The 24,517-nt window shown below is 30.0% G+C and overlaps 1 long non-coding RNA gene across 1 annotated transcript; it reads right to left on the reverse strand.

Annotated features, from left to right (window-relative positions):
• Positions 1–306: 306 nt before the first annotated feature.
• On the reverse strand, positions 307–6,767 carry LOC147816122 (uncharacterized). Its single transcript, XR_015431062.1, has 3 exons — positions 6,653–6,767; positions 2,204–2,259; positions 307–411 (listed from the first exon to the last, which is right to left on the reverse strand). It is a non-coding gene; the product is annotated as an uncharacterized LOC147816122 (long non-coding RNA).
• Positions 6,768–24,517: the final 17,750 nt, after the last annotated feature.

Below are 24,517 nucleotides of genomic sequence, written 5' to 3' on the forward strand. Positions count from 1 at the left end.
CTATTAATGTAAAATGGAAAAAAGTACTGAAAAAATTTATACGGAGTTCAAAAATTCTGATTGCGATCATTTTTAAAAATAATTTCTTCTTTAAAAAGAAGATGGAGGGGTTGAAAATCCTTTTGCGTGGAGGATAATTTGCGCATGATGCTTTTAAGGAGTGCGTTTAGTAATCTTTCTGGAGATCTTAATACAGTTAGAATCTCCAATAAGTTATTAAAAAAACTGTTGTATGACTGGTGTGTAAAATTTAAAAATTACAATTTGCAAAACAGTTAAGAAAAATAAGGATGGAACTTTCTACTTACATTATTTATCTATTAAAAGCAACACTTCTTCGTATTCTGCTTCAAGAAAAGGAGTCAGGAAATGTTTTAATCTGGCAGCACGCTTTCACTTCTCTGTGGGATCCTTAAAAGTTGAAATATAACAAATTTGTTTTTTCTGATTACAGGAAAAGTGAAAATAAATTAAAGAGAAAATGTGAAGTGAATATTTGAATCTATTAAAGCAAAAGACCGAAAACGGAATGATACTGAAAATCACATATGAGAGAAAAAATTTGAAGGATATTCAATGAAATATTATGAAACATATTAGATAATCATAACATATCCACAAAATTAGTTTTGGCTAAAAAACATTTTCAAGCAATTTATTATTTGGAAACTTCAATCTTCAATTTCGCACTCAAATGTTTTTTCATTATAGCAAATTATAAGAATCATCCAAAAACAATCAAAACAAAGTTTACCTTTATTTTTTACCTTGAATCAGCAAGTTTCACTTCCAGAAGTTACCCCATTGAACAAAATTGTCATTTTAGCGAAAGGTTTTATCATCCCATCTACCAAAATTAGGTTATAGAAAAAAAAGCGACTTTTTCTTTAAGATATCTTTTGCCTTAGAAATTTGGAATACTGCTTTCAAATATTCATGCATTGTAGGAAATTCTAACAAAAAGTTTTGTTCGCCCACCCATCAATAAAAAAAAAGTATGACCAAAACAAGTTTTAGCTAATTTATAACATAAAAATCGTATAATTTTGCCAAAAGTTGTACAAAACTGTTGGCACCACAAAAATGTTCATTATCCCTCCTAGAAAAAAATATAGCTAAAACAAGTTTATGCAAACTTTTAATCTAAAAAGAAATTTTGTCTCTCAAAACATAAGCTCACTTCACAAAACTATTAGAGCATATGCTGCTTAAACAAAACGTATCGTTAGCCAGGAAAAGTTATGGCCAGTACAAGTTTCTCAAAATGTACGACTTAATATTTATATTTCCGTCGATGACGGTCGTAATTATGACCGTCGATGAACAGCCGACCCAATTTTTTGGGGTTTACGACTACAAATGTTCAACTCCGTAGCCTTGTAATTTTTTTGATCCAGAAGACAAGGGAACTCCTGGATCCAGTATTGGGAGAAATTTGCCTTTCGTGGAAGACTTTTTGATGGATCTAACCGATATTTTCTTTACATCGAGATGAAAGCCACAAAACCAGCCATCGCTTGGAAGGTGAACGCTCTGTCTCCTGAGCTATCGTGGCTCTACAAATTAATGCGTACGAAACTGCAAGTACGACCAAACACTTCGCCCATTTTGGGAAAACGTTTGTAGTCCTAAAAGAAAAAAGCTTTGCAATACAAGTTTTAGGTAACTTTCCTCTTTGAAACTATAAAGGTTCAAAAGTTGTAGGATATATATACAGTTGGTATCAAATGAGAGGTAACAAGAGAAAAAGATCCTTTAATATTTCCACCAAAAAATTTCGACTAAAATGTTTTAGCTAAATTGTGACCTAGAAACGACACATTGGAATTTGACCTCTAAACGTAAGTCCATTGAAGTATCCCAACTAAAAATAATGGGATTTTAATGCCGCATGTTAACAAAGCTTAAAATTAAGGACTGAGTTAGAAATCTGTAGGAACTGGCAGGGGGTTTACTTGTCGGAACTTTAAACCAAATTTAAACGTTATTTATATACAAGATGCGCATGAAATACTCATAAGTAAATTATGATATATGAGTAAATTTGAACTTGAAATGATTTCAATTTTTGTTATCGCTCATAACCCTCCTCCCTCTTTGCCCGAAAAAGTGAGCAAATCCCAAATGTCTTTCCTACTTTAGGTGCTTTCGTTACAATTGAGCAGCCTAAAAATTTATTTAAGCTCTAGAGTATAATTCTTACCAGAGCTATGATGAATCACAAAATACTATTCTCCATCATGAAGACAACATCCTGTCCTATAAAACGAAAAGTAATCCATAAGATATGAATAAAATGTAAGCCTTTTAAAATAATAATAAATTTACGACACATATGAATATGTATGAATAAGCAGAGAGTGCGTTTCTTGTTTTTCAGTGGCGCCATCTATGACCAAGAGTGTGACTTCAGACACACACACGTCACAGTCTGTTTAAAAATTGGTCCCATTCATACATCCACAAATTATAATTTTGACTTGCACCAGAGAACGATCTATTCCAATTCAGTTCCCCCAAAAGTATGGTTTATTCTGGAAGTTTGGAGGATTTTGTGCTCCGACAGATTTAACGTGCATCAGTCACCATTTACTACACGGGGAGTCTTCGGTCTGCGTGAAAGGGAACTCACGACCTGTAGCACAGGGGCCAACCAGACTACGCCAGCCTCCCACGCATTCCTTCATTCGTTTACGTTATAAGATTACTAAATAAGATTTTAATGATGAATAAAACTATTTGTTTTCTCTTATCCAAATGCAATACGAAAAAGAGAAAGTTGCAGTGATAATGGTTCCTTTGAGAATTAAAATTTTTTTTCTTATAAGCATGAAATTCTAAATTATTGTTTTCAACGGCGATTTTATTCAGGCGCATTGTTTAGGTTTTTTTTTGATAGACTTATTCTATCGTTGTTTTGTACAAAAATATTAGGTTTTAAAGCTTTGCTTTGAGAATTAAGAACAATTTGTTACCATTTTTTCTTTTTCTATAATTTTTTTTTTACCTTTGTTTATGTAAGGGCGCGATATTTTTTAACTGTTTCTACTAGAAATTTTTTTTTTATGGTTAGTTTTTACAAAAATTGTGCTAATATGAAAAACCGAGATTTTTAGAACTGTTTTTTTCTGTTATTCTTTATTTGTAATTTTTTGTTTCCATAGACGTTTCTATTACGACGCGGTATTTTTTAAGAGCATTTCCGATGATTTATTCTTTTATCGCCTCTTTTTCCTAGATAATATGGAGAAACAAAATTTTCTTTTGAATTCAAAACGATCTATTTTTCTGTTTGCTTCTTTTATAACTGTCAGAAATACTGTTAGCAACTGTTTTTATATTTGTTTCATACTTGTTTTATTCCTTCCTATCTTTATTATTTTGCTGTAAGTCACGATTCTAATATATATATTTTCTATTTTTTGAGTTTTTTTTTTTCATTTTGCCATTTCATTTTTTTCTTATAAATATATAAACTTTTTTTTCCTGTACATACGTATGCTAACATGAAACGCTGATAATTTGCTCGAAATTTTTTAATAAATATAGATGAAAGTTTTGTAAGGTATTATGTGTATATTCTACTTTTTTCCCTGCATTTAATGATTTCAATTCTTATAATTAACTTAATATTTAAAGACTACTATTATGGTTTTTTCTATCTCGATCGTTACAATTTTTATAAGCGTAAATTGAGTTAGTGCAGCATTCTTTTTTCTTCGGAAAATTGAGTAACGTTAAAGAAACGAGATTTACATTTTTCAAAACCTTTTGTATGTCTGGAATTTGCAGATTACAGTTTATAACGGATTATGGAGTTTTTACTGTAATATGGATACCTGATCGACTTTCTTTCTCTTATATGTTTTATTTGCAATGATCTATTATAAATTTCCTGTCAGTTTGGAGTCTACTTATTAGTTTTATTTCTGAGTAACTAAACTCTGAAAAGCTTTATTTAACTATGGATCAGTATTTTAGGGAAACTGAATTTCATTATCAAAGATTCATTTTGAAATCAAGTTAATTTCACGTTAAATTTAAATTTTAATTACTTATATATTTAAGAGTAATTAGATAAAATAATTCGCTATATTAGCCCCAATAATATCAGTTTTGCTTAATATCTAATAAATTTTGAAATTCTAAACTAACATAAATTTCATCTAGCATTATTGGTTTAAAAGGTAAAACCCTAAATATCATAAGATAAAAACGTTATTTATACTCTACTTAAAATTTACATAATATTACTGAAAAAGTACAGAAACATTTTTCTGCATTTTAGTACTGAGTTGTGTAGTGCATATGATATTTCGAGATTTTTTTTACATAAATAATATGAATAACTATTTTACTTGTTTCAATTTTTAAATTTTTGAAAAAAAGTGGCCCCTAAACAAATGCTCTAGCTGGTAACAAAGTATTACTAATTTCGTCCTATTTCGCTCAGCCAAAAATGCATAAAGTTTAAGCCAAAGATTACTTTTGGTTAAATTTTGTCATCGAATCTCCAATTTTGAATTTTAGGGTAAGGCAACCAGTGAAGGAGCATTTGATATATATCGATTAAAAATAAGAATTTGAAAGTTTTTCTTTAGATAGATTGGTAACAATAGCTTACTTCCAAACAATAGGAAGTCATCTAGTAATGTTTTGGATTACCTGGTCAAATAGACTTCTCTGGAAAAATTTTTGAATTTGTTATTATCTCTGCAACACCTTGTTTCGCCGAAAAAATTATAAGGTGAGTGTTTGTATTTATATGTTTGAAGTGGAATTAATTGCATGTAATAGTTTTATTTTTCTCACTGTGAAAAAGAGAATTCAAAATATAGTTATTGAAGTTACGTTTTATTTTTTTTAAAGCGTCATAGCATAATAAAGTGCAGGGATAAGGGGGTGTTTATTCACTGGATCACCAAACGATGAAAAACCAGTGAAAGAACAATTGTTCCTTTACTGTTTTTTTTCTAAGTTAATGAAAATAAAAGATAAACTTTAATTTTCTTGTATCTTTAGTGATGTTCCGCATCAAAAGTATGTTAAAAATACGAAAAACAACTTCTAACCAGTGAGGGAACAGGCATGTTCTTTTACTGGGCATAGATTTCCCAGTGAATGAACAGTATGTGTTAATATGTTGACACTTTAATTTTCAATTCATAATTAGAAAAAAAAATTAACATTTTCCAAGTATTTATATGTTATAATTTCAAGAATAGGCTTGTTTTTAAATATTTGTATGACTTATAAATTCATAAAGAGCATTAAAAATAACCAAAATTAAGTATTCCTTTACTGGGTGTTCATTCACTGGTAAGAGCTGTTCCTTCACTTGTTCTCCTTACTACTTGTTATTTGAACCTCCAAAACTTTAAAACAATATTATGTAAATTCTCTACAATTTTTTTACATAATTTGCAATTAGTAACAAATATGTTGACACTGTCATTTAACTAAAATTACGAATTTTGAAATTAATATGATTCTTTAAAAGGCAAGCGAAACTTAAGTGTTCCTTCACTGGTTAGTTTACCCTACTACGAAATGTTAGCTTATTATAGCAAAGAATTCGTCCAAAAGTTTCGTACGGCAAGCCACAGAAAAAGATATAGCCCCCCCCCCCAAAAAAAACTACTTGATGACGTAGGAAAAAGTTTGAACCTTGCCACTAATCTTTAGCAATTAGGTTCTCAACGTGGACTCTTAAGACTTCTGCAGAACAAATTGTAAGTAAATAAAAAATAAATAGTTAAACATTGTGTAAAACAATATAAAATTGAAGTTTTCTTCTACCAAAACGTTATTTACACTTTTATCTCTGCACATATCTCATGTGATTATTTCATGTTATATCTCATGTCAGCAACAAGTTTGAATTTTACGACCGAACGTTTACCTTTTGTAGGAAATTGTTAACCCTAGTATATGCTATTTTATCATCAAAAAAGAGATTTTATATTTATTTTATTTTATATGTTATAAGAGTCGTTGAACAGCCGACCCAATTTTCGGGTTTATGGCTATTAATGTTCAGCTTCGTAGCCTTGTAATTTTGAACTCAATCCAGAAGACAAGGGAACTCCAGGATTGAGTATTGGAAGAAATTTGCATTCGTGGAGGACTTTATGGTTGAATAAACCTGCATTACCGTTACATGAACAGGAAAACCTCCACGGTTAATCTGACGGCAAGGGGACTCTAACCCATAATCCGTCTACCACTGAGGATATTTCACTTCAGCACTGTTGTCGGAGCAAAGCCGGATGCGGAATTCGTATCAACCAGCCATTGCTGGGATTCGAGCCGGTTCACCTCATTCAAAGGCTCCACCCCTCTAAACCATCAAAAAAAGTTGCAGAGAAAGCAATTTTTAGTTTTCTTACGATTAGGAGGTTTGAATTTCGCCTTCAAGCGATAGTTCATCGTGAGAAATCGCGAGACCCACAATTTATTTTCGTTAGCAAGCGTGTCAAAATGCCACCAAAACTAGTTTTACTTAACTTTTGACACAAATTACAATTTATGACTCAGAAACTTCAAAGTATGAATCTTCCCTGCCGTGGGCTATTACAATGTCATACGTTAGCCTTGTTTATAACCCCACCACCCAATATGTCTGAAAATAATTAGCGAATCACATTATTACCTGAACTATGGTGCATCTCAAAATATCTACCAATGATAAACCATCCTCATCACAAAGACTTTCATGCCTAAATCTTCCTCATCATAAGGACAAGAATCTGATCAGTAAAACTGAAAAAAAGTAATAAGATTTGAATGAAGTTATCCTCATATCATATTAAATAATTTAAAAAATAATATTTATAAATGTTTGACACTGTATAAGCCTTTATGTGCCAATGGGACATAAAGGCTGCTCGTTCAACTAATACTATTTCCATAAATCATTAAAAAAATGGAGCAAATTATCCCATTGGAACTTGTCTCTCTCTGTAATACGACTTTTCATTTATGATTACTAGTGAACAACATATCCTTAGAATGCCCAAGGAAAAAATTACATCAGTTGCGCTTACATGGGCCCCTGATGGTAAAAGAACAAGAGGAAGACTTACCATCCAGCTCATGTTTTTGGACGATTTAAAAGAATGTAGAATATCTAGCTGGGAGGAAGCAAGATCTATTGCTAGAGACAGGAGGCGTTGGAGGGATATGCTAGAGGCCTTAAGTGCTCAAAGGCACGTAGAGGATAAGAATTTAAGTAAGTAAGTGAACAACACACGATTATTTAAAGGTGAACATCACTAATGTAACCACTTAGATGTAGATAATTCGTTCTAGGACACCATTTTATGTTTCCTGAATTTCATTCCTCAGCTCTCAGCTTTCTATCTCGATCAATTTTACAAGTAAGACCTTCATATTTTCTTTGATTCATTTAGATTTTCAACTACAATAATTATAAAACAAAGTATTAAATGTTCGACTTAATTAAAATTTTATAACGTGGTGTCAAATCCATATTAAAAATGTTAGGAAAATTAGAAAATAACATTTAATTTTTAAAAAAGAACATTTGTTAACGTGTAAAATAGGCTATATTTAAAGGGAAATTTTTTTCCCACACTTCTCATAATTTTTTAATAATTTGGTAAATAAAGTGTTAAGTACAGGAAAAGTTCGATAAAACAAGTACGGCATGTAACAAGAAAGTCGCTATTACGATAAATTTCCAAGTTACTGATAAATTACAACAAGCATGCTTTTTAGGGAAATACGTTTTTCTATTGATTAGGTGAGCAATATACAAAAAAAGAATAAGAAGAAATTTATTACAACTAAAAAAATACAAATTTTTTTTTTACTGTTTTAAAATTCATTGGTGTCCATACAACAAGCCTTCGAAAATGGTGACTTGACTTACTAAAAGCACATTGACCATAAGATATATTTGATCAAAACTGTACATCGAGTTGAGACTATCTCAATATGCGATCAGACACGTAGTGAGAGTAACAAAACTAAAGACTTCCACTCTTTAAGAGTACTACGCATTGAGACTACCATCACTTGAAACTTTCATGACTTGAGTTTCAGACGACCTGAAACTACCGTAACTTGAGACTAACACAAACTGATTCGACTTTCGAACACAGCCTGAGACCAACCCGAGACTACCACAGCCTGAAGTTTTCATACTTCAGAGTACAATGACCTGAGACAACTAAGTTATAAGATAACCACAAACATGAAACTTACATGACTTGAGACTACATAATAAATTAGTGTTAAATCTATCTCAGATGTTTATTTGGAAACTAAAATAAACATTAGCTTGTTAACCAAGTGTGAATTAAATTTTTTCACAAATTTATCCCATACATTTTTGTTTTAAATTCTGAAATTTAGTTATTAATATAAATTGAATTTATAGAAACACTCTTCGTAGAGTCAGGCTTAGCATTAGTTTTAAGCAAATGGCACAGCAACCGGAAAACTAAAGTGTCGGAAGTTAAAAAATAAAAAAAAAAAATCAGAGATAAGAAAATTCTTTAAATCTTTGATTGATTGCAAGGTAGAGCAAATTGAAGACCTAAATTCCGTAGTTTTAACAATTCATATCTGTATACCGTCTCCTTTCAACACTAAAATACTTTAGATCAATTTCAAACGTGATTAAACTCTGCAAGGCTGAAGTTCATTTTATAGAATTTCTGCCTTTTTTAACAATGAACGTTAAAATTTTTCCTCCAAAAGATCAGCCCATAAATTTTGGAATCGTAAGCTCGAAATCACGCCGTTACAATGACAATATAAATTTTTTTTCGATTGTACACAGCTAAAAAAAGTTTTACCGTCAAAAAAATTTCAGCTAATTTATGACTTGAAAATAGCAAATTTGAACTTTTCAAAAGTTAGGTCATTGTAATTATACGTTAATCCAAGAAAATTCATTGCTAGTACTCCACCTGAAAAAAAAAGGTTGCATCCAAATCTTGAATTGGCTTACTTTTACCTAGAAATGAAAAGCTTTAATTTTTCCACTAAACATTAACTTAGTCTAATGAATCATTAGCTCAAAAAATTTTTTCCTTAATGCTCGAGAAAACACAAGTTTCATATTTGCCTTCAAATGTTAATTTATTGTAAGAAAATGTTAACCCCATGTTAGAGGAATAATCTTTTGTTACCCTAACAGTTAAAGCATTTGAACGATATTCTAACCTAATTACAAGTTTGAATTTCACTTCCAAACGCTAGTCCAGTGTGGAAATTTGTTAGCCCAACAAACAATTTCGCCTCTACCTTCATCAATTAAAAGAAAAGGTCAAAACTAACTTTTATCAAACCTAAATTTTCCTTTTTGTCTCCGAAAGTCATCATCGGCAAAGAAATTTAATTTAGACCACTAATCCATTAAAGTCATGGCTAAAACAAGTTTTAGCAAACTTTTCCCCACAAACAACAGATGTAAAATAGATATAGCCCAAAAGCAAATCAAATTGTTGGAAAAGCAACCAAATATGAGTAACTTGCAAAACAATTTTAATTAAATTTACTTTTGGCCCAGAGAATGTAATGTTTCTTCCTAATGAGAGTGCTCTGTAAAAATCGTAATTCCACGTTGTTCGATAAAATTCATAGTGGAAAGTACTTTTTATCTTTTCTTAAACATTTGTTTTAGCCCCGGCATTTGAACAGTTATAGACGTCCGAATGTTTCGTTGTGTTTCAAACTCTCGGAGTTCATACTAAATTTCCGTTGGGCGAGATGAAAACGACAAATTTGAAATTTGCTTACAAACGTTAAATTGTTTTAGAAAAGCACTAGTAGCTCAACAAAAATTGCATTAATTCGCCCACCAATACAAAAGAGCCATACAAGGCCATCAAGATCTCCGCACTTTACAACCCGCTATTTCTATCAATGAGGTTATGTGATAGATGTGCTTCTTATGTCCAAAACAATTGAAGCACTAAAAAAACTCATTTGTAATGTGCTTTCATCGGCAACTGCCTAAATGCTTCAGAATGTGCGGCTTGAATTGGATCACAACCTACATGTTGTTCGGGTAACCAGGGGAAGTCACACAGAAAATTTGTGACTCGTGTATACAAATTTTTGATGTTCCTTCTACATTCTGAGTTAAGTTTATAGATAAATTCTTTTTCATTAAATAGTTATAGTCTTTTGTAAACGCTAGATTCATTTCGAATTGCTCTGCATATTTGAAAATCCTTACAATTGCTAAAGCATAATAAAATTCTTACCAGAACTGGTGGTGCATCACAAAATATAGGTGAAGTCAATGCCATGAATGTTCGCGAAAACCAGCGCAACCTGTCCTGCAAAATGCAAAAATAAAAAATAAGAATCCAAACAAATTTATCAACGCTTCTAAAGAGACATTTAAATAGAAAGAATCACTGTTAATTTACGCAATGACTAAGTATCATTTATTAGTTAGGAAGGAATATACGAATTATATGAAGCACTTACACTCCCATGTTTCTGATTACCAAAATTAGCTCACTAAGAAAAATAAGTTTCAGTTAATTTATGGCATAATAAGAAGCATTAAAATTTATCTTCGATAGTTAGCCTTAAGATATATTTCTGTTAGCCTACCCACCAAAAAAAGTCAGATCTAACTTATAAGTTAGAGAGTTTGAAATTTGAATTCAAACGCTAGTATACTTAATAAATTTTTCAGCACACGTTAGTGCTAATAAATAATATTAACCTATCAAACTAAACAAAATTGGAACTAAATCAAGTTTTAAACACCGTTTGACCTAAGAATCCAACGAATTCTTTTTACACACGTATCCCATAGTAGAAAATTGTTAGTCTGAAAACTTTTTAAAATCACATTTTTTCTTTTCTTTTTTAAGAGCATATTGTGCTATTGTGTTGTAAAGAACCTGGGTGCTAACTTTCGAGCAAGAAAGCACAGATTTAAATTGTTCTACCAAACGTTAGTCCAGTAAGCATTTTCCTTAGTTAAACACCAAAAGAGGTTAAGTCTAAAACAGTTTACAAATTATATAATTCAACAATAAAGCTAATTTATGATCTGAAAGCCTCAAGTTTGATATTTCTTTAAAAGTTCAAGCATTGCACAAAAACGTTAGTACTATGCTAGCCTATCAAAATTTTATGTTCAAAATTGTCGATTTTTAAGCCATTATATGAAATCAGTAGCTGAATCAAAAATTTCACCCATTAGAACACCCATCAAAGAAGAGTTATGCCAAATAAATTTTTAGCATACTTTTGATTTAGAAAAATTCGTTTTTATTCCAAATAGGAACTCCGAAATCGAGAATTTTTTTGGAGTCCACCCTCCAAAAAAGTCATGCTGAATCAAGTTTTAGTTAGTTTATGACCTAGAAACTGCAAGTTTGACCTTCGCTTTTATACATTAACCCATAAAAGGAAATTGTAGACCGAATCAAAAAAATTTTTAAGCAAATTCATTTATCGAAAAATATGGCCTAAGTCTTAGTTAAGTATAAACAAGTTTGAATTTTATCATAAAACGTTAGTTCTTCGTAGAAAATTGCTAGCCCAGAAAAAGTTTGTCCTCCAACATACCAAAAAAAAAGGTTTGGGAACAACAAGTTCTTGGTTATTTTTGACCAAGAAAATATTATTCCATATTATTCGTGGTCGACAGCTAGTATGAATCACTTGTTTTCAAAGGCATTGATAATTTAGTAAACTTTTTAAATTTTAATGATAGTTTCATAAAAAATTAAAGTAGTATCATATGTAGTGGTTTTTCTTAGTTGAAAATCAGCTGGAAAAGTAATATAAAACACTTCAAATCATGATGTGTTAGAGAGGATGATGCTGTAGAAACATTCAGGGTACTTAATAATCCTGACTGCTTAATCATAACATTTAAGAATTAATTTAATGATCATGTATTTAATATTCAATAAATATTAATATTGTGTTCCTTATTGACAATGAGTAGTTTTTGCGTACTAAGTTGAATTTTCTGTTAAAACGCATTGTCTAACTATAAACAAGTAATTAATTCAGAATATGCTCGTTTACTTAGTTATTCGTATTTGATAAAATTTCTTTGGAACAATGATAAAGATGAAAAATAATTTTCTGTAAACAAGTTTGGCATGATAAAATAATTATTAACTAATCGATTTTTTTTGAAGTTAAAACCATTACATTTTATAATGCTTGAAATTTTATTCATAAGACGGACAATATTGTTACTTTATTAAAACTTATTGTTTAAAATTTTGTAAAACAATGAGATAAAGATCTTTATTTTCCTTTCTTGAATACAGACTGATTTGCGTGTTTGTGATACATTATTACTGCTATTAATTTTTAAATGACAGCAACTTATTAAAATTTAACAACAATAGGGTCTAATCAAAGTGTGTTTTCGTTGAATGAAAACAGTGCTAAAAAAGAGTTAAAAATTTTATTCAGGAAGTTTGAAAAAAAAAGTGCGAACATTTCCTATTGCCTCTATGAGCTGATGCAATGCATAGAAATATTTTGATAGCTAAGCGTCATGGTGTTTTATCTTTAAAAATTTTTTTTTTAAAGTGTTGAATTTGAGATATTCTTGTATCAGTATATGCTCGAATGTTCATTTCAAATAAAAAGAGCTTAAGGATTTTGTACTATATATTTTTTAAAAAGAGAAAAAATAAAATTTTTACTTGAGTGGTTATAAATTTAAACTCTTTTAGCTAAATACCTATTTTTTTGACTTAAGGATATCTACTCTTTGAATTTCATTACAAAGGATATAATTTCTTGATATTTTCAAGTTAAATAATCAAAGTTTTAATAAATATTCAATGCTTAATATTTTTAAATTTAGTGTTTTCGATGTAAAGTTTCACTTTTTTTTTAATCAAGCTGATCTACCAGAAAGGAATAGTTTAATTTTGAGATGCTGGATACTGCAAATGGAAATCTGATAAAAACTGTAAGTTCAATCCTGATACAAAACAAAACTGGTGCGTATTTGCAGCAAATAAGAAGGACTTAATAAAAGGAACTTAATTTCCAATAAAAAGGGCTTAGTACTATAAAAGGGGTTTTGTACTATATATATATATATATATATATATATATATATATATATATATATATATATATATATATATTTAAAAAGAGAATGAATGAAATTTTTATTTGAGAGTGGTTATAAATTGAACTTTTTCAGCTAATCACTTTCCCTCTGTTACTTTTTCCGACTCTTGTGGGGTGATACTGAGATTTTTTGGCACAGGTATTGATAGGAATATCTATCCATTGAATTTTATTATAAAGAATATCACAATTTCTTAAAGATATTTTCAAAACAAATAATCAAAGTTTTAAATAAATATTAAATGCTTAATATTTTTAAATTTAGTGTTTTCAATGTATGTGTTTTCAATTTAGTGTTTTATTTTTTTTTCTCTTATAATTTTAGCTTCGTCTGCTGGTTTTGCAAGCTAATCTACCAGAAAGGAATAATCTAATTTTGAGATGTACTTCAGGACACTGCATTGGGGGATGCAAGTTCGATCCTGACAGAAAACAAAACAACTGTGTAGTTTAAATCTCTTGTAGCTTAAAGTCCTCTTATTGGTTGTTGTGTAGAAGTATGAAGAAAGGCACATACTTGCGTGATTCATCCCTACTTTGTGTGTGATTTACACAATAATCACCGTTGCTGATCATTTTATGAAATCTTTCAAAAAACCTTGAAAGATTCCTTAGATCAGTGTTTCCCAAACTTATGACTTTTGTGTACCCTTCCTAAATTTTTCGTAACGCTGAGTACCCCTAATAAAAAAATGAATTAATTTTTTAATATGAAAAATCGCACAAAGAGTAAAAATCACAACTGGCTGTTGACACCACTAATTATTAACAGTTAACTCTGCAAAAAATATCCAATAGAAAATACGTAATCGTAAATTTTCATGGCTAGCTTTGTTTTTAAATAAAATTTTTTGAAATTTTCGTCTGTTGCAAGATATTTCGCATAAGAACGCGTACCCCTGCTAATCTGCTCCCATACCCCTGGGGGTATGCGTACCCAATACCTCCTAGAGGAATCAAGCCCCACAACGGGTTACTATAGGCGATGATGACGTAGTAGAGTTAGGCCCAGAGGAAAACCAGTCAGGGTAGCTATTTTTTCGAAAAAATCCGAATCTGATCAAACGAGCCATTGGCGATATTCTGAAGTATTGTAACCTGTGTACGCATTCAGCCAATTGGCGAATATTTTTGATTAGAATTTGTAAACAACCGTCGGTGTTATGATGCAAACGTTCTTCGTAAAATTTATATTTATTCTACAAATGTTATAAATTTCAGCATTAATTTAATTCTTAGTGTTATGAATAATGGTATTTAAATGTTGTGTACCAAACTGTAGAGGAAATTACAAAGTTGATGGTACAAAAGTATCTGTTTTCGGATTTCCCAAAGATGAAGAATTACGTAAGAAATGGCTTGCCGCCATACCAAGAGATTTTGAAGTTACAAAGAATTCTAAAGTGAGTAATATTTGCTTTTATTTTTAAAAATGTAATTATGATTCTTTATTATATTTTTACTTAGAGTAAATTATTTTAAATTGTGGATAAATTAATCGTAATAATTAAGTTGTTCTTATCAATCATATCGAAACTATTGTAATAAATTTTGTGTATAATGACAAAATAACTATATAGCTATTTTTATATATATATATAGTTATTTTTATAGAGTTTTATTTTACAAAAATATTAATAATTTTAGTATTTTATTAAATTTTTGCTCAAACTTTAAAACATTTTTGTTTGACCGTAATATAATGTAACTGCTTAAAGCAAATTTTTTTAATATTTGATTTTGAAATTTAAATCTCTTAATTTTTCTACAAAAATCTATTAATTTTTCATGCATGAATATAGTATATAATATTTATTTTAAATGCACATATAAATAATGTATTCATTTTGTTATAGGTATGTGAGATGCATTTCAAGGAAAATGACATTAGGAAAGCTGTGGAATTCGTTTGTGAAAAAACTGGAAAGAAAACAGTTGTGCCCTATGAACAACCAAGGTTAACAAAGGAGGCTATTCCATCTATATTTCCTGGATGTCCAGAATATATGACCAAAAATGAGCCAATTCGAGAAGAGCCAGAGGCAAAGAGAAAAAGAATAGAAATGTGCCAGTTGGAAAGCGTCCTTGCTGAAAGTTTAGAACTTTATGAACAGCATAATGTAAAATTTAAAGTAGATACTCTAATTGAACTGATAGAAAAATTTAGTTTAGTGGATTTAAATGGTGTTTTTAATCCGGTAAGTATTGAAAATAGTTTTTCTTTTGTGAAAATCAAATTTGTTGATCAGGTTCCCACATATATTACTGTAATAGTTGATCAAAATCTATCTTTAAGTGTTTTTATTGATAATGTAAAGATTAAGAAACTTCATGATTTAACATTTCCTCTAATCATCAGTTATGTTCAGCAAATTTCAAATGTTTTATGTTATTTAAATAAGTCTAATGATCTAAAGTTTGATAATATTCCAAATCTTATTAACTCTATAACTGTCCAACTTACAGAGTTAGAAAACTTAAGCTCAGATAATCAAAAATTAGGTATTAACTTTCTAAAAGAGCAGCTATCTTTACTTTTTACTCAAAAAAATCAAAACCGATACTCTACAGACTTTCTCATTTTTTCTTCATTGTTTTTATCTATATCTCCTCATGCATATAATTTTTTGAGAAGCAGTGGTTATGTTATTCTACCGCATCATTCAACTATAAAAAAATTGATTATGTCATATGATATTAGTCCTAAAAATGAATCCACTGAGGAAAACTTCTTATCTTACATTAAACAGAAATTTGATTATTTAACTGATGCAGATAAAACCGTTACTGTTATGATAGATGAAGTCCATTTAAAACCTTTTTTTGACTTTAAGGGTGGCGATATATTAGGAGCATCATATAATTCTATTGAGGCTGCTAACTCTGCCTATGTTTATATGGTGCAGAGTGTGGAATCAAGTTTCAAAGATGTTGTAGCAATAATGCCAGTAAAAACCGTGAATGCTGATGCACTCTATGAGTTTATTAAAAAGACATTAATTGGTCTTGAAACTATAGGTTTTCATACATTTTGTGTCATAAGTGACAATAATTCTATAAACCGCAAGGCAATGTCCAAATTTTCAACACCTCCTAAAGTTCAGGTTGAATATCCACACCCATTTGATAGCAGTAGAAAATTATTTTTTATTATTGATAGTGTTCATATAATTAAGTGTGTTAGGAACAATTGGCTAAATCAAAAAAATTATAATTCTTGTATGTTTTATCCAGAATTTCAGGTAAATGTTACTAATGATATTGACACTAATGATAATGTAAAAAATGTACCATTAAAAACTGCTTCATTTCAAGCTTTACGTAAGTTACACGAATTTGAAAGGTCTAATTTGGTTAAGTATGCACCCACATTGATTACAAAATCTCTTTTTCCTTCTAACATTGAAAGACAAAACGTAAAACTTGCTTTAAATATATTCAATAGACAGTTAATAGGAGCTATAAATTCACTTAAGGAAAAATGTAATATTTTAGATCTAATATCAACAGCAGAATATATAGAAATTTTTGTAAATTGGTGGGATATTATGAATGTTAGAACAGTAACTAAAGGATTTCATAAAAGGAATGAATATCAAAAGCCCTTGAGATTAAACGATTTTTCTTTTAGATATTTAAGCGCATTTCTTGAATGGTTATCATTATGGAGCAAAGTTATTTCTGATACTGGTAGATTAACCTCAGAAACTCACTTAGCTCTATCTTTAACAACACAAGGCATACAAAAAATTTGTCGCTATTGCACTGAAGAGTTAGGTTTAAAATTTATACTGGCAGGTAAATTTCAAACTGATAGTTTAGAAGCAAGATTCGGTAAATATAGACAATTAGCTGGCGGCCAGTATGATATATCAATAACTCAATTATATGAATCAGAAATGAAGCTGAGGCTTCAATCTACTTTGCCATTGATTTTAAAATCAAATGTTTTTGGCTATGTTAAAATAGATTTAAACAATATTGAGAACGAATCTGAATTTCTTAACAGTAATTTACTATGCAATAACAAATTTGAAATAAATGTAACAGAAGAGGGTTTGCAACAATCTAATAGAATTATGCCTGTTATTGTTTACCTTGCTGGTTATGCCGTTCATTCAACATTAAAATTCCTTAAAAATTGCCCTTTTTGTAAGTTATTATTAACAAGAGATGAAGAAATTCTTTATCATGAAAATAACATTTTGATTCACCATCAAGATCGTGGTGGACTAAAGTACCCTGTGGAGGAAGTTATAACTATTGGTTTGTACTCTTATGTAATTATTTCAAAACTATTAACTGAATTTGAAGAAAATTTTTTAAAAGTTCATAATCAGAGAATTATTTCTTTAAACATAATCAAAGCTGTATTGAATGATGAAAAGAAACACTTAAATTTTGATTATTGTGATAATGAACATTCTTCAGATGTTGTCATTCATTGTATTGTAAAGAAATTTGTAAACATCTTATTAAATAACTATTGTAAATTGAAAAATGATAGCATTTGTTATGCCTCCCATTCAAAAGCTAAAGAAAGAAAATTAAAAACACTTATGAAATCCACTAAAAATCTAAGTTGATAGGTAAAAATTATACTTTTTTAAATGTTACTCAAAGTTTAACATATTTCAGTAAAATTTGTGTTTACATTTTATTAATCATTTTTTGAATTTGCTACTTAATAAAATATTTGTCAAAGGTTGCTTACTTTATTTTAATTTATCAGTGTGATGGGTAAAAATTATACTTTTTTTAAATGTTACTCAAAGTTTAACATATTTCAGTAAAATTTGTGTTTACATTTTTATTTATGATTTTTGAATTTGCTACTTAATAAAATATTTGTTATCTAAGGTTGCTTACTTTATTTTAATTTATCACTTCTAACAATCACACTTCCACAGGAAAAAAATACAAATTATAATCATGCTTTTGATATGTTTTTTTTTTCTATCTAAACCTTGTTTGAAGACTGCATTTGATTTTCTAAATTTTCCTAAGCTCATTTTATGTCATTGTTTAGATACAATTTCTAGTTCTAATAACATGCAAAACATAATCATTAAAATCCGAAATAATCATCTACTAAAAATTTAAGTATCGTATTATAAAAATTAGATCCCTTCTTAGTTTTATGTCAAAACTATAATAATAATAAATGCGCAAAATCCCTTGAAAAATATATTTCTTTGTTTTTAATCCATACATTTTAAAACAAAAAGCTAGATAAAATTTTCCAATTTATAAAATAAAACTGGTATTTAATGCTTAAAAATATATTTTTTTTCATTCACACATCAGTTATTTTTGTTAGAGTTGCTTTATTTTTATTGTTAATCATTTCCGAAAACAAATAAATTAAGCATTTTTGCACAATTTAAGAACATTTAATCTAGACAAAAAGAAAATATATAATAATTTGTAGCAAGTAAAAATTAGTAGAAGAGTAACGAAAAAGTGTCGAGAAACGGAAGAAAAAAAACCCGTCATCGTCAGAAGTGATCAGCGAATCTGGGCCTAACTGTATGAGTCATCGTTTTGCGTCCTTCGGCTTTCTTCCCACCTAGGAGGTATCTGCGTACCACACTTTGGGAAACACTGCCTTAGATTAACGCTCGGAAATATAACAATAAATTGAATTAACAATACTTGTAACAATAGCTACAACACATACTTGTAACGATAATAGTAATACTTGTAACGATAATCGTAATACTTGTAACAATAACTCTAAGCAATAACTTGCATTGATGGAATAAAACTGCATGAAATGGTGGTAAAGTCTCGCAAAATGTTATCATTTAAAATAATAATAAAATAAAAGCACATAGTACAACTGTTTCCTTTTATATTAAGGAATAAAACTTATTTTATTTAAAAGCAAATATGCGTTTTTAACTTGCATTTTACCAAAAGATTATCGATATGGTAATCTTAAACAATGACGGTAAGAATATATTGACTTTAGAATAAATGAAGTTTATTTTTATATTGTGTTTTGTTTTAAAGTAAAATAATTATGTTGTGAAGTAATGTTGGTCTTGAATTATTTTTTGATTCTTAACTACTGCAGTGTGTAGTTTATTCTGTAATTTCATTAAACATCTTCAGAATTTTTGAAAGTGGGGTTTGGCAGATATGATAATTTCATTAATAAAACATAATAAGATATAATGCTTGAAAATTTTTTAGAGTGATGTTTAGGTATCATGAAAACAGGTATATTTAAAATTTGGTTACTTTTAAATTTTCAAGATATCTGAGAGCAATTTCATTTTAACATTGTCGTTAAACTTTAACTCTAGTTTAAAAGTATATTTATTACTACTAGTATTTATTACTTTAATTTTGATTTATTTAGTTAAAATTTGAGAATTTGAGATAAGTAATATCTATATATATATTATTTTTATCATGTTTAAAATAATAGTAAAATAATGATAATAGTAAAATTTCTTTTGCTCAACATTTGAAATTTAACTGAAGAACATTTACATTATTGTGCAAAAAATTTAAATTGATGTATTAAAGAATCTTGTTCAAATTTTCATCTGTAAGGTCCTGTATATTTTTTTCAAAGACAAGGTTTTTTTAAGGCATAATATAGTTTTTTTTATGACTAATTCATCAATATCAGGAACTTGAATAGTCTCTTCTAAATTTTTAAAAAATTTTCTTTGAATAAAAAGCTTTGTTTAAAATGTTTACATATTAAACCCACTTTATCTTAAACCTATTTATGTTCATAATGCATTATCTACTATCAGGGAAATGCCGCCAATGGAATTGCGTTAAACAAAAATCTATTTTATCATAGAAACGTTCTCAAAGGAGTAATTGATTGTAGTCAAATTTTGATCATTCATACTAAATTCAGCTGTTTAAGATAATATAGGAAATTTTATATTTTTTCGTCTCATTCTCTTATGCAATTATATGTTTGTGCAAATTTAATTTAGATAAAACATATTTACTACTTTTTTTGGTTTTAAAATTAAAATATTATGTAATTTATTTGGCTAAGATTGTTGGTTCAGTACATAATACCTCTAAGTTATTTCTGCATCTAAATAATTTACTGGCAATTTTCATAATATTAGATGCTTTCCTGGTTTAATTCCCTAGAAAAAATTTTACGTTGCGTTTGGGTTTTGTTTCAGGAATTTTGTTAAATATAATTTCAGATATTAAAAGAATATAGTTACGTAAGTATTTCTCCAATTAATTTCAGTGAATAAAAAAGTTTAAAAATATTTGTTGAAGTAGGTAATTTGAATATTTTTAAATTATGTTCTTTATTGTGTTAATTATTACAAATAATGACAATTTAAAATTAATTTATTTTAGAATTTATTAATTTTTGAAATTAAACTTTCCACTCAATTTAAATATAAATTTAAATTTAATTATATAGTGTGGTTTTTATTATAAAATTTCAGAATATAAATAATGTATGATAATTGTGAAATTACAAATAGCTAAAGGAATGTGAATGGTCCCATAAAATTTTATTTAAATAAGCGGCAAAAAAGTTTGAAGCAGAAATATCTCTTAGCAAATTTTTGACCTGGAAACCATAAATTTCAAATATTGTTTAAATACATTAGACTATGTTAGCAAGTTGTTAGCCCAGCCACCAAAAAAATAGTTATGGCAAAAGCAATATTAGCAACTCAATGACGTATAAAAAGAAGTTTGAAACTTTTCAATAGGTTACCAATTTTAGCACATTGTTGGAAATCACTAGCATACGCTAGCCTAAAAAAACTTTCCATTACTTGAATTCCCGATAAAGAGTTATGGAAATAAGTTTCAGCTTACATTGAACCTTGAAAGTTAACATAAGAAAGTTTATTGTAAGAAATCGAAAATTAACAATAATCTGAGATATTTTTTCGACAGCTTACATGCGAAAAAAACAGTGACCTCCGAAACAAATTTCAGCTAATTTTTGACTCATAAGATCACACGGTAAAATTTAACCCCCAACAGATTTTGAATGAGCAAAAAAAGTCAACCTAAAAATGCACGAGCCAAAATATGTTTCAGTCTAACATTAACATATGGAAGAAAATCGTTAGAGTACGTTAGCTCACCCACCAAAAATAAATTGGGTATAATAGATTTTAGCTAATTCATTGCTTGGAAACCACAATCTTAAATTTTGCCACCAACTTTTAAACCATTATAGGAAATATGGAGCCCAACAAAAATTTTCGTTAGTTAACCAACTAGAAAAAGAGAAACAGTCAAAATAATTTTTAACCTACTTTTTTCCACAAAAATTTCAATATTACTTCCAATGATAGTGCTAACAAAGGCATGGTCAAAATATGTTTTTCTTAAACCTTGAATAATAAACTACAAGTTTTAAAATTAATTTATGCTTATTTTATTTATAGCAATGTTTTTAAGACGCGAATCTATAAAACTAAATAATTTAAAATCTACAGTAACTGAAATAAAAATATTAAGTTATGAAAGGCTAAATTAATGGAGAAATAGTACTAATTTATGTAGGAAAAGCTTAAAAAATTTCCACACTATTACTGACACCAATAATACCATGATGCACTTGGTAATAGGTTTTTATTAAAATAAAAAAAGTATGTCCTAAGACGCAAAATGAAGAAAAGGTTCTTGAAATTTTAGGAAAACGGTGAAAAATTGCCATACTATTATCGACTAAAATGAAGCTTAAATTTGGTAATCTGTACAAATTAAAAAAAAAATAATAATAAGCGGTGTACTAAAATAAAAAATTAATGGAGAAATTGTAGTAGCTCGTTTAAGAGAAACGTAAAAAATCAAACGATTATTGACGCCAATACTACTTAATTTTGGTAATAAGAACTAAATGAAATTGAAAAAAAAAATAGCTACATACACTGGTTATCATAAATTAAGGAAAAATCACAAAAATAGCGATAACTCTTTCAAAAGTAAGCCAAACCATGCAAAATTTGCATATGTTGTCCACTAAGAGTAGCTGAGTAAAATTGCAATATGCAAATTAGTGGCGCTGCACTCGGCTTACGTCATCTGCCTGGAGCATAAAAGTCCAAGTTTGAGAGAAAGCACACAAATTTTACTGTGATTGCGACATTGAAAATCTGAGATAGCCAATTCGTAATAATGACCTCTAGGCATCATTTGCCTGAAGAACTACGATGGAGAGCCATCGGGAGACTAGAGGCAGGGCAGAGTCAATCAGAAGTGGCCAGATGGCTAAATGTGAGTCCATCTGTGGTTCATAGACTTTGGAGGCAATTTCAAACCACAGATTCGGCATCTAGGAGGTTCAGTCAAGGACGGCCAACTGTTACGACCAGTGCCGATGACCGATATTTGACATTAAGTGCACGCAGGAATAGAACCGCTACTCCGACACATCTTAGATCCTCTCTTGCTGCAGCCACCGGAAGGTTGGTGTCAACGTCAACTGTGCGCAGAAGGCTCCACGAAGGTGGTCTGTATGCGAGACGACCAGCCATTTGCGTGCCGCTCACATCACGCCATAGGAGAGACCGTTTGCAGTGGGCCCGACAACATGTCCACTGGACGTCAGATCAATGGAGGCCTGTTCTCTTTACGGATGAGTCCAGGTTTAGTCTAGAAAGTGACAGTAGACGTTATTTGATATGGAGAGAACCTGGGACCCGTTATCATCCATCAAACATCCGTGAAAGAGATGCATACGGAAGAGGCAGTGTCTGTGTTTGGGGAGGCATATCCTTAGGAGGGCGCACATACCTCCATGTCTTTCCAAGGGGAACCGTGAATGCTCAGGTTTATCGAGACAACATCCTTGATGCTTATGTGCGCCCATATGCCGGGGCAATTGGTGATTGCTTCCTGTTACAGGACGATAATGCAAGACCACACAGAGCTCGCATTGTTGATGATTATCTTCAACAGGAAACAATTACTCGCATGGAGTGGCCAGCTCGATCCCCGGACTTGAATCCTATCGAGCACGTTTGGGATGCTCTAGGGAGGCGTGTATCTGCCATCAATCCGCCCCCTCAGACCCTTGCCACGCTTGCAACTGCTTTACAAGAGCAATGGCTCTCACTTCCTATTGAACTGATAGACCGCATAATTGAAAGCATCACACATCGCTGTATGTGCTGTATTGCTTCTAGAGGCAATCATATTCCATATTAAAGGTACTTTTTCTATTGCAAACCGATACTTCCAATTTGTTTATTTTATACATGTGCTAATTTCTATACTACTATTAATGTCTGATAATTTCTTTTTATGTTGTTTAATACCTTACTATGTGTTGTATATTGTGGGTAAGTTTCATAAAATTCCATGTGTAATTTCTTGAGTTATCGCGATTTTTGTGAATTTTCCTTAATTTATGATAACCAGTGTATTTTAAGAACTATTGCAAAATTAGTAGAGAAATGCTACTAATTTAGGAGAAATTAAAAACAATCGCAAAATTATTATTGACACCAATGATGCCTCGTTTTAATTATAGACACTGCTGGTAATATGGTAATTTATGCAATTTTAATAGTTATATTACATAGCTCGTTCACCTGGAGTTGGTCCTTGGCTCCGCCTTCATCGCGTAGTATGCTACTATACTTGCTATTTTTGGGAGGTTTTTAGCGATCGTATTAGCTATTTGGCGATCGTATGGCAAAAATATTTGTTTCGAAAACTTTATCTGCATTTTTTTAACATTGAATATTTCATTAATTTGATATTTTGCGCCATTTTTATGGCATTTCTCTCTTTTGAGTGAAGAGAGTTGGTCCTTTTTGAGACATTTTGCTGGGAAAACAGCAGTTTTTAAGTTTAAAATATATTTAAATAGCTAGAGAAACGTATATTAGCAGATGATAAAGCGAAGTAAGTGACAGAAAAAGAAGTCACAATTTGTATTTGGCACGCATGAAGGGTTGTCTCAATTTCAAGGGCGGAAATGCTTCTCTTCTAACTCCCTCGCTGAAATGAACTCTGCGTCCGAGGAGTTGGAGTAAAGTGCCAATTCCTGGTGAATGAACTGTATATTGGGCATCAATACTGGGAAGCCTTAATGTAGATACTGTGAAAAAAAAGTTTTTTCGATGTCTTTAAAGCAGTCTTTCTCAAAGTGGACGATAACGCCCCCTTGGGGACGTTTGAAACCAAGATGGGGGCGTTAAGGGGCCCAGAAAAAATGGGGGGCGTTGATGTGGGTTAGGGGGGCGATGTATAATTTGTAATTTCATTTACTTTATATAGTATTTTAAATTTCACTAAAATTAAAACCCACCTACTACACAATAACGAATAATTAGTTTAGATTTCTACCCTGTATGATGTTATAAAAACTTAAAATACTTAACACAGATTTCGTAGGATGGCCCGCACGCCGTACGCAATCAAGTTGTAACAAGTT

Source organism: Parasteatoda tepidariorum, chromosome 2, assembly GCF_982258835.1.
Source record: "Parasteatoda tepidariorum strain Cologne lab strain chromosome 2, Ptep-v5.0, whole genome shotgun sequence".
Taxonomy (NCBI): domain Eukaryota; kingdom Metazoa; phylum Arthropoda; class Arachnida; order Araneae; family Theridiidae; genus Parasteatoda; species Parasteatoda tepidariorum.